Raw genomic sequence first — 10,997 nt, forward strand, 5'->3', positions numbered from 1 at the left:
TTTGGTACTTTCAACGGTGAAATCCATCGTGTTGTCGCCAAGTTAGGACATTTTTATGAACCTTATGAAACGCGTCTTCGACAATGTGACCAAATTTCAAGGGCGATAACTCCGAAACTATTTCAGATACCAAAATGCCTTCAACAAATTGAGCATTCCACGGTATGGGCTTTCTAATGGTGTACCAAACTCAACTGTGCTACATGCCGTACTGGACAAGAATAATTTCAAAGACAGGCACGGTCAAAACGCAAAAATCGCCGACAATTTCAGTTTCTTCTAAATAGCGGAGAATCGATCATGGCGGCCAACATTCGTTGTCTACATTGGGTGAAAATTTGGTTTATTTATCTCTTAAAGTTTTGGAGACATTCTGGGTTCGAGAAAGTCACATTTTGGGTTATCTGACCTTACCGGAAGTCGGAAGTGTTCATTGAATACCTTTCAGCATATAGGCTATCATCCCTGAAAGTTTGATCGAAGTCGTCCCAGTGGTTAGGTCAGGAGAGCGGGCACAAAACGCGTACAAATAATAATAGCAGACCCCAAACTTCTGATGGACGTCCGTGCCAACCTCTTTCCTCTTCCTGTTGGAAACTCTTCTGAGAAAGAGCCAATTGGCCCCGAAATTTTGGACCCTCACTCTTCCTCAGTTGCAGACCTTACTGTGTGCCTGTGTATGTTCTGTTTACTTCTATTTATGACGAAATTTGTGACTTGCCTTTAGAGAAACAACTAAAGGTGTCTTCCACCCCCAACAACAAAAAATTGATTGACTTAAAGAGATTATCTCTCTAAACCTCCCTGTGGACTGTTCATTACATGACGTAAATTGTTGTGTCTATGCTGCCGCTCGAACTTTGGAGGAACTTCACAGTTTCTAAAGAAAAATTTCCCGATACTAAGAACGATAAATCAAAGAATAACCAGTTTCAAGTACAACCAACAGGAACTAGAAACATATTTCCTGGATAGAGCTGAGCCTGGAATTAAGATCATCAGGGAATCCCATGTCCAAACGACAAAAGGCAATGTGCAGAAAAATATAATTACAGTACAAAACAACAAAAGAAAAGATACTGCTCCAAATTATGGATTCCCTTAAGGCGAATATGAAACTTTGGACAGAAAAGAATAAAAAATAGGAAAAGAAAAACAAATTTTTCAAAACTCTCTTCTAGACTTTCAGTCCTAATGATGGTGCTTTCGGTTTGAAACAAAGAGAGTTCAGCCCGTACCCCCACTGCCCACAAAACCCCCAAAATTTCAGACGGACACAAATATGCATTCAGTAAACTATAACAGATATAAAACAATCAATCGATTCAGTTAACTTTTTTTCAGTGTTGGCATATTCCCCTTCAGCAAATGTACCATGTAACAAGAGCGGGGTACGGGCGGAAATCTTTCCCAGAGGCAAAAAATCAGAATATTATCATTAAGTTATAGAGGTTTAAAAAAGAAACCTTGAAAGGATACAAGTTTTCAGATTCTTGAGAAAGAAAAAGTCTCAAATCTATTGTCTTCAAGATCGTCATGTTACAGCTGTCCAGGAACAGCTAATAAGACAACAATGGGGATACAATGGGGATGTATAGTGAATACTACCGTACATAAGCCCATATAACAGTAAGGCAAAGAGAACAGCAATTTTATTGAGCAAAACATTTCAGTTTAAGGTTATGCAAACAAAACTAGACAAAGACGATGGCAACTGTGTAGCAGTGGATGTGATTATCAATGACAAAGGATACAAAATATGTGGAAATTTAAAAAAAAAAAGTAAGAGATACCCGAGAAGAATATAAATACAAGATGACAATGTTTACAATTACTGATCAATTATTATGGGAGAAGTTTATCTTAAACAAAGTGGAGCATCAATACTTTTTTCATCTATACACATGAAAAAGGAAAAATGATTTAAACTGTCTTGAGAGTAAGCTAGGAGAACAAAATGTTGATAGAGAGGCAGAGTATATAATGGAACAGTTTAAAGGAGCTAGATGAGAGCTAAGAAAGTATACAAAATAAGAACTGAAAGCTTCTTTTTGAGATCTGAAGCCAAATGGATCTAACAGGGTTAAAAAACCCTCAAACTACATCCCCCACTTACAACACAGAAACTTTCTAAATAAATCATTCCGAATTCTCGAATGAGACAATGTAACAACAGTAAAAAAACCCAACAAAAACAAAGTGAGATAATGCAAACAGTAATTAAGTATTATATTAAATTATATGAAAAAAGAAAACTGTATACAGACTGACTTTGAGAATTTATTTTCTGATGCTTTAGTGCCACGGCCAGATTATTGCTGGACTTGCGTTTTAAATGAAAAGGAAGATATTATCTTGGGAGTAATGGCCAATATGTGTGGATGGCTACGGGGGTGAGAAGGAGCAGCAGCAGCGAGCGAGAGCATAGTATTAATGCATAATCACCTTTCCGCTGTGACAAGCAGACGAGGTGAGCGTAGCGAGCGATGAGTTCCACCTACTGTGAAGCAGGCTGGAATTACGATTTTTTGGTTTCTGCTGTGAAAGCGGACAACCAGCAGCATAGCGATTGATAGCTTCTCACCCCAAGCAGGCCACCGCGATATAAATCGCCGGCCATCCACACAGCAACATATAGATATTAGAAAATAGTGGATACGCGAACAGCATAAACGACTTACACTGTGCTGGGAAATAATGGAAGCGCGTGCTCACTTATTGCCGTTATATTTATTTATCCGAGTTAACTAGCAGTTAAAGCACTAACAATATTGTGCACAAAAATGTCCATTGCAGTGGTTGAGAGGTGCACCCCGTCAGCCAAGTAATGTTCCGGGCCATATTTGACCGGATCAAACTGGTCGTGGCGGACGCTGATAGCTCATAGATTCTGTTTGAGAGTCTTCGATTTAGCTTTTTACGAGAAAGTTCAAGCTTTCTGATGTCCATAGCAGCCGGCCACGCAACCCGTGGCAACATGAATGACCACACCAGCCTCGTATCAGGCATACGTAGCTTGGCATACAGCAAATCACACATAATGTTTTCATATAAGGACCTGGCGGACGTTTGGGACAAGTCGTTCGAGCCTAAGTGGATCACGAGCCATTTGGGACTGGTGTTAGACGCGGAAGCCAAAAGACTGTTAAGCGAAGCCCGGAAGTGGCTCCATCGCCTCCCGCCTCGGACCTGCCACCGTGTACGGCCGAGACGTTGCAAGCGTTGTTCCAAGCTCCCCTTTGCCCTGGCCATGTAGCTGTCACCAATCACCCAGGCCAGATCTGTAACATAGAGATCGGACAGCAGAAAAAATTGCTACGATGTAATTGGTAAGAGCAAGGCTAGTAAATATTAAGTAGAATCAGTTAATTATGCGTGGTTACTTTATTAGATCCTAATATAACCCTGGTATGCACAAGATGTCCATCTACCATACTGCTGAATTATACTTTCATCCAAACCATTAATCGCCGCAGTTGTAGCAGCGCCTTTTCTGAAAGAATGTGATGTATACTGGGTCGCGTCATAACCGACATGGGATAGCGACTTATTGAGAATCGCCTGAAATTGATAGCGCGTTAATGGTGAGCCGTCAAAATGGACATACAGCTGTGAGCTAGTGCGTGGTCTGGACGCGAGATACAGAGAGAGAGCTCTAACGGGGCATAGCTCTGAGGCAGTAGGAGAAATTGAAAGCAGAGTTCCTCTACCGAACTGGTCGGTTTTAGAAAATCTTATGCGCAAGGTTAATCCCCCGCCTGAAAATGAAACATCATTAATGTGTAGTGAAGTTTTTGCATCGTCGGCTTGTGAACTGCAAACCAACTCGCTGACCCTCAGGAAACCAAAAAAGGCTAAGGTAAATGCTGACTTAAAAACCTGAGCCTCGTAAGAAGAGCTGCAGATAGCAGGCAAAGCACCTACGACTTTAATCTTGTGCATCCCAATGATGGCTTTTCTAACCAAAAAATGTTCACAGTGATTGATAAGGTTATTTAGTCTATTCCAGGTGGATAAGGCTGAAATGTAAGCCCTTACAGTACGAGGGGATTTACCTTGAATTGACATGTAGCCTATGAATTGCAGAAGTTGGTCTAGGCAAATGGGTCCTCCTAATGGTAGACTAAACGCGCGCCTAAACGTTTCGAGACATTGCAGCGCCGTGTAATAAGTGCGTCTAGTGTTGCGTGATAAAGAAGACACGATAAGTATGTGAGATTCTGTCATACAATCTCCCAAATGTCTCTTGGTAAGCTGGTCTGAGTCGGGTCCGCGTCTGGAGCCATTTGGTGAAATCGGTGCCACTGAAAGCGCGAAAGTGCGTCAGCTATAGCATTATCATGCGTGCTACTAATGTACTTGGCGTGAAATATTATGTTGTGCTGCAAGGAGAGTAATACTAAGCACCTTACTAGTGCCATGACCCTCTTGTTCTTGGATGATTGCTTGTTGATAATATGTACGACTGCTTGGTTGTCACATGTGAACATAACCTTTTTGTTGCTCAAACAATTTCCCCACAGTTTTAACGCTACCACAATAGGAAATAATTCAAGGAGTGTCTATCCTTGGTGTAGCCTTTTTGTATCCACGTTTGGGGCCAGGACGCACATGTCCAGCTGCCCTGGAAATACGCCCCGAAGCCGTGTGTGCTAGATGCATCCGTGGAAAGACGTAAATGCTGACCAGACAGCCAAATAGAATCATGAAACACAGATACGCCATTGTAATGCTGCAGGAACTGTAACCATACTTGCAGGTCCTGTTTCATACCGTTAGTGAGTCTTATTCTATGATAGGAGTAGACGTTTCCGCAAAGGGCATCAGTCAAGCGTCTACAAAAAGCCCTCCCGCACCTAACTGCGCGACACACAAAATACAGCTTGCCTAACAAAGATTGTAACTGGTGAACTTTTAGTTTACGCTTTTGTGACTGCAGTAAGGCGACAATTTCTTGACACAAGTGATTGATTTTTTCAGGTGGTATCCTAATCTCCATAGAGATAGTGTCTATGGTTAGGCCTAGGAATTTGATGGTCGTGGTTGGTTGAACTGTTTTTTCCTGGGCTATGGGAATACCGAAATGTCGAAAAAGCTGAATGCTTGAATCTAACAGGTATTTACATTTGCCTGATTGGGCGCGACCTCCCACCAGGAAATCGTCTAGGTAATGCATGATGGATGCACTGTGTGTGTGTTTGGTTATGCACCACTGCAAGAAACGGCTAAATGTTTCAAAAAGAGCGCATGATATCGAACAACCGAAAGGGAGACGTCTCATTTGTCAAAATAGTAATTTCCTTCAAAGTACATACCTAACAGGTGGAAATCTTCCGGACGGACTGGTAGTAAACGGAAGGCTGACTTAACATCAAATTTTGCTAACTGAGCTCCCTTGCCTAATTGCTGCACTAAACTAACCGCCTCATCGAATCGTGAGTACTGAACGGAGCAAAATTCCGCGGAAATTCCATCGTTTACGGACGATCCCCAGGGATGGGAGAGGTGGTGTATAAGACGGTAGTTATCCGCGATTGTGGTGACACTTGATGTGTCTGATTTCTTTTTGACTAAACCAACGGGAGAAACCTTGAGGTTTTGAATCGGGCATGAGGGGAAAGGCCCGGCGATACGACCAAGAGAGATTTCTTTTTGTAGCTTGGTGTTGACAATTTGAGGAAACTGCCTTGCTGATCTAAGGTTGGGAGCGTTGTTAGGAGTGAACGAACCAGTGAACTGTAAATTAAAACCTGAGGTAAAACCTACCCGTAATAGATCGGCATCTTTTGAGCACACTGCATAGTACGCATCGATCCATGGAATCAGTGTGTTATATTTTATGGGTACCGGAGCTAACGACATCGGGAGATGGGGGTAAGCTGGCCCTGTTTCGGAGTTGCACTTGTGCATTGTTTGTTGGTTTGCTACGAAAAGAATTGCACTGACGGGCACTATGGTTTGAACTTTTACATTTGGAACATTTGTGGGGGTACTTGCAAGATAATCTTGAACATTGGGAAAAATTGAAATCCCAGCAGACTTGCTTATCAGTGACAGCAGTGACGGAACCAGCAGTGCTGGACTTAGTGTCTGTGAGATTGTAGGACTGCCTACCGTGAACCATGTAACGGAGCCACAGATCGCCGTCGATGGCTCCCCAGGAACGCGTGGGATCTCTAGCCATTTTATGGCGGAAATAATAATCATAGGTGTACCACGAGTCATTACCGTACTTGTGTGCGGCGCCCCGAACTGCGTCAACGTATCCTAACAGTTCTTGAACTGCACCTGGGTGTTTTTGCAGGTAAATACTCTTAAAAATATGGAAGGCCGTAGTCCAGGAGGCAATACTGAGGGGTTTAGAAGATTGTTTACTTGCCGGTTTAAACATGACCTGACCTGCCTGGTTAAAAACCATTTGAGTATTGCCTCCTGGACTACGGCCTTCCATATTTTTAATGTTTATAAACAAAGGCACGTGGTATGGCCACGCTATCAATAACACAATTTAGCGGTTAACGCTAAATGCGATTATCAAACATCACTCACATTGGAAGGTGAACATACTTACGAAGAGGTGCTTGATGCATGAAAAAAAAATGAAAATGATAAAAGCCATGGCCCAGATAGCTTCAGAATTGAATACTTAAAGGTCTTTTGGATGGATCTCCATAAATATTTGATTAATACCCTAAATATGCATATAAAACAGGATCCTTATCCATGATTACTTGTATACTAAAAGAAAATACATGTAACATGTATTGGAAAAACTGGCGACCCATCTCCTTTTTAAATACAACCTATGAGTTAGAAGAGGCTTTTAATGGCTGATAGGTTAAAACCATTCATCATTCATGAAGATCAGAAAGTATTTGTGAAAGGTAGATATGTAGGTGAAGTAACCTATTATATATGTTGCACAGTAATACACAGAGTTATACCAGTATACTGTTACCCGTTGATTTTGAAAAGCAATTTGATTCTGTCGAAAGGAAGTTTTTCCAAAATGTTTTATACATTTTCAACATTGGGCCAAGTATTCAACATTGGATAAAACTGTTATCTGCAGATATCGAGTCTAGTGTTTAGTAAATGGGTTTGCAGCAATAGACCGACCCATTCTGTCAATCAAAATTGGCCCATGCGTCAATTTCGGCCAATCAGCAGGCAGGGCGTGCATTGTGGAATTGTTAGACTTATTTCCGGGTCAAACGATGCCTCCAAAGCGATGTGCTAGGAGTTATGCCATTCACCCTCGCTATATCTATTATACATTGTTGCGAATTGATACATTGGTGGATCAAGGAATGCGATCGACGTCACGATCAGTTAAATGTCGGCGCTATCGTTCTTGAAACCTACGTCTGCTCGAAGTTGAGAATTTGTATGAATTTCCACACTTTCTCACTCATGTAAATCGTTACCAAATATAAGACAACTACTAGCAGTTTAAGACTTCACAAGGGTTGTTAACACGGACAATTTTTTGTAACTGCAAAACGTTTTTGTTAATCGTGTTTAGTCAATACTGGACATTGAGTTGGTAGACCATAAAGTTGAAACGTGACAGGCGAAAAGGCCGTGACACAATGTAAACAAATCTGACAGCGACCTCATTTCGTTTAGGGACGACCAAAACAGCAAAACTTCGTACAATAAGGAACAATGTGGTGATTTTTTTTGTTTTCGATCTTACATATTCTTAAATTTGTCACACATTTCAGGAAGTTGTTGAGTTTCAAAAGCATAATCTGAGGGGCTACTGTGCAGTACAGTAACTGTAAATAGTACTAAATATTTGAGGAGTAATATTTGTTTATTCAAAGGGACAATGTCAGCAGACGTCCATCACGCAACATCCAAATATGAAACGTATTTCAAATGAGTGTTTATAAAACCATGTCTTAAATAATTTATTTTGGAATTTCTACAATGAGATGTGGATCGAGACGAAAACTATGCGAGAAGAATAGTGGCTTTGTGGGATACTGGACGGAATAAACTAAAATTGTATTCCTTAACTAAGAGAACATTATTTTCATGCTCATATTACATTTATTTCAACATCCAGCAAATTGGTTTTGGCCACACCCTGGTCAGGCATTATTCAGTTTTGGAACAGAATAACTTGCAAAATCTCAGAGGACTATTCGCGTAAATGGATAAATGAATATTGAAACATAACCAGATTTGATGTAATACTTCCTTAAAAACATCAGCTTTTGCGGAGGTTACTAATGTTGCATGATCGAGTCAAAGTGGTGTTTATTAATTTGTTGGTTTGAACAAATTGTTAGAGGGTTTGTTGATGGTTATTTGGAAAATTAGCTTCATATTAAGTTGCACACTGGTTCGCAGGATGTGAAAGCTTTAGGACATTTTCATCTGTGGTTCCTAAACTTATGTTAGGACTTTTCCCACATTTTGAAACAACTTAAATATATTTTTTTGACACTAGTAAGTATCTCCGAAAAGGATATATATCCGATTTAGGGTTTTGTCCTCTAAGATATGGTCTCAGATATTATAAAACAAAGATTACTAGCATCATTGCTCAAGAAGACAAAATGCTTTGAACGTAGGAGATATTATTTGGCCCTTATGTACATTAGTAATTATCTTGGAAGAAACCTGGTTAGTTTTGGTAACTGTGGATCCTCTGTTCAGAGATTTTGCTGTTTCTGGAAGATGGGTGTGTACAGGTGCAGACTGTATCTTGGATCTTCTTTGTGTTATAGTGGTTTTATATACCTGAACATAAACGCTAGTACTTCATGAAGTCCAGTATTGTGGATGTTTGTAAATTAGGATTCCACAACAAAGTACACACCGAAAATTAAACTGGAAACGATGATTGAAGAAGATATATTTCCATTTAATCAGGGTCATTTTAGGATGGTGTACAGATTTGAAGAGGGAAATTTTACTGAGATTTGCTGAAGATTACCTGCTGAAGATTACCTGCTGAAGATTTGCTTCTAGGTACATATACTGGTACTGAAACACATACTGCACTGTGTACACGCTCAGTCAACTCTTCTAGAATCCCCAAATAAGATCAAATAGGTCATGCTGTGTTTACATTTAACACGTACAGAAAAATAAGGTGCACGAAATAGTAGAGGGGAAATATTTCTCTGCATTGTTCATCAAAGTTAGAAACCCTTGATTTCACATAAATGATTGAACTAATTTTAAACATCGGAAAAAAGATAGAACTAAAGCTGCCTCGCACAGCGGTGACAATCTATTCATAGATACCCAAACACTTATAATGGAGTAAAAAGCAAAGAGCACACTTCCATGCTAGTATATAAGACGGACGTGAATTGCCAGATAGATTAATTTTTTCGAAGGAAAATAGATTTACGCTTTCTACACACTGAGACGATTTTTCAACGGCATGTAACTCATTTTCACTCGCAAATTACAGTCTGTCAACTAATATATATCAAAAATAAAATACGTATGACCCCTTTCCTCTTTAAATGTCCTTCACAAACGACGGATGCCAAAGCATCATAAGCAGAATTCATCAATAACGTTCTCAATGACGTGCGTTTCGCCGGTGGTAACGCCATTGTTATTAAGTCAGAGGTTGTCCCCTCTAACGTCAAAAGCGAAGTGGGCGGGGCTTATCGCTCCGGACTGGATCGGTCTATTGGGAACAGATGACGTGTCAACCAAGTCAGTGTGTATAAACACCTGATCCCGTTAGTCACCTCTTACGCCAAGCACAGTCGCCTTTTATGGCAAGCACGGGTTGCTGAAAGCTTATTCTACCCTGGACCTTCACGGGTAATAGGCAACGAGAATATTAACACCCACTGGCAGAAATGTAGTATTAAAATCTTTGCTTCTACCTAAAAATCTTTGCTTCTACCTATGCTTAATCATTTTAGTAGCAGTATACCTACTCCACCAAAGCATATAATAGAAAATTTTCAGAAAAAAATGTTTTCAGTTTATCGGGAAGTTTAAACCAGACAGGGGAGATACGGTCACTACTGCCAGGAAATTAGTGCACCTGTTGTGGAACATTGCAGCTCAGAAATTAGGAGGGGTTAATACTAGAAAATTTACCAGTTAATCTAAGTGGTCAAATATATAATTTTTTTCAATCTGCAGTGAATGTAAATGTCTGGACTTTGGCGTGTATTTATGAAAATATTGCTCCAAACATGCATACCAGTTTTTGGATGTAGATATTGCTATAATGGAGGACACACTGACCTGTTTTGACTCTACAGAAACAACTACTGAAGAAGCGAGTTGCAAGCAATAGTCCATTGTCACCTGACGTTTCCCCCGGGGTTTTGCGAAATGGCAACAATGGCAACGGCGGTTCGGTGGAAAGAGGATAGACTTGACATGGTCAGACACCGAAAGGTCTGTTTCCTGCTACCAATGTCACGATTGCCTGTGGAATGTGGGTAGTCCATTTTACTGAAGGCGGGAGCACCGTCAGGCAGCTTCCACGTCAATAGCACAGTTGATAGGTGACTGTTTCCGTAGACTTCAATTCTGAGCGTTTCCTTATCCGTATACTTATCAGAATGTTATATAACTGTCATGTGATGTTAATGTAGTTGACGAGTGAATACTCCTATAATTAACATACTAGTATTTGCTGGATTACGTAATACATCACCCAAAGAGGGTCACATTCAAGTTTTGACTGTAGACTGAACGGTTGAAGGGCGTGTGCTCTTGTGGACCCAACTTAAGTTACGGCCGTCTGAAGCTTGCAAAGCCAATCGCTTATCCATTTGCAATGTCTAACATTCAAATAACGCATCATGTATGAAATAAGGAGCAAAGAATTGAATCTCTGAGTGGTTCTGTATATATTTTTTACTTTACACAGCAGCAGCAAGAGCACGTGCGTCTGTTGACATGCTGTCAAATTGTGACCTACATTTCAATGAGGGTCCCAATGTGTGGTCAAAACCAATTATTGTCATCACAATGCGAATACCGTTACCAAAGCTGGC

At 40.5% G+C, this 10,997-nt stretch overlaps 1 pseudogene; it reads right to left on the bottom strand.

Annotated features, from left to right (window-relative positions):
- Positions 1-3,145: 3,145 nt before the first annotated feature.
- LOC137269967 (uncharacterized) lies at positions 3,146-6,306 on the bottom strand (annotated as a pseudogene).
- Positions 6,307-10,997: the final 4,691 nt, after the last annotated feature.

Source organism: Haliotis asinina, unplaced genomic scaffold (assembly GCF_037392515.1).
Source record: "Haliotis asinina isolate JCU_RB_2024 unplaced genomic scaffold, JCU_Hal_asi_v2 scaffold_20, whole genome shotgun sequence".
NCBI lineage: Eukaryota > Metazoa > Mollusca > Gastropoda > Lepetellida > Haliotidae > Haliotis > Haliotis asinina.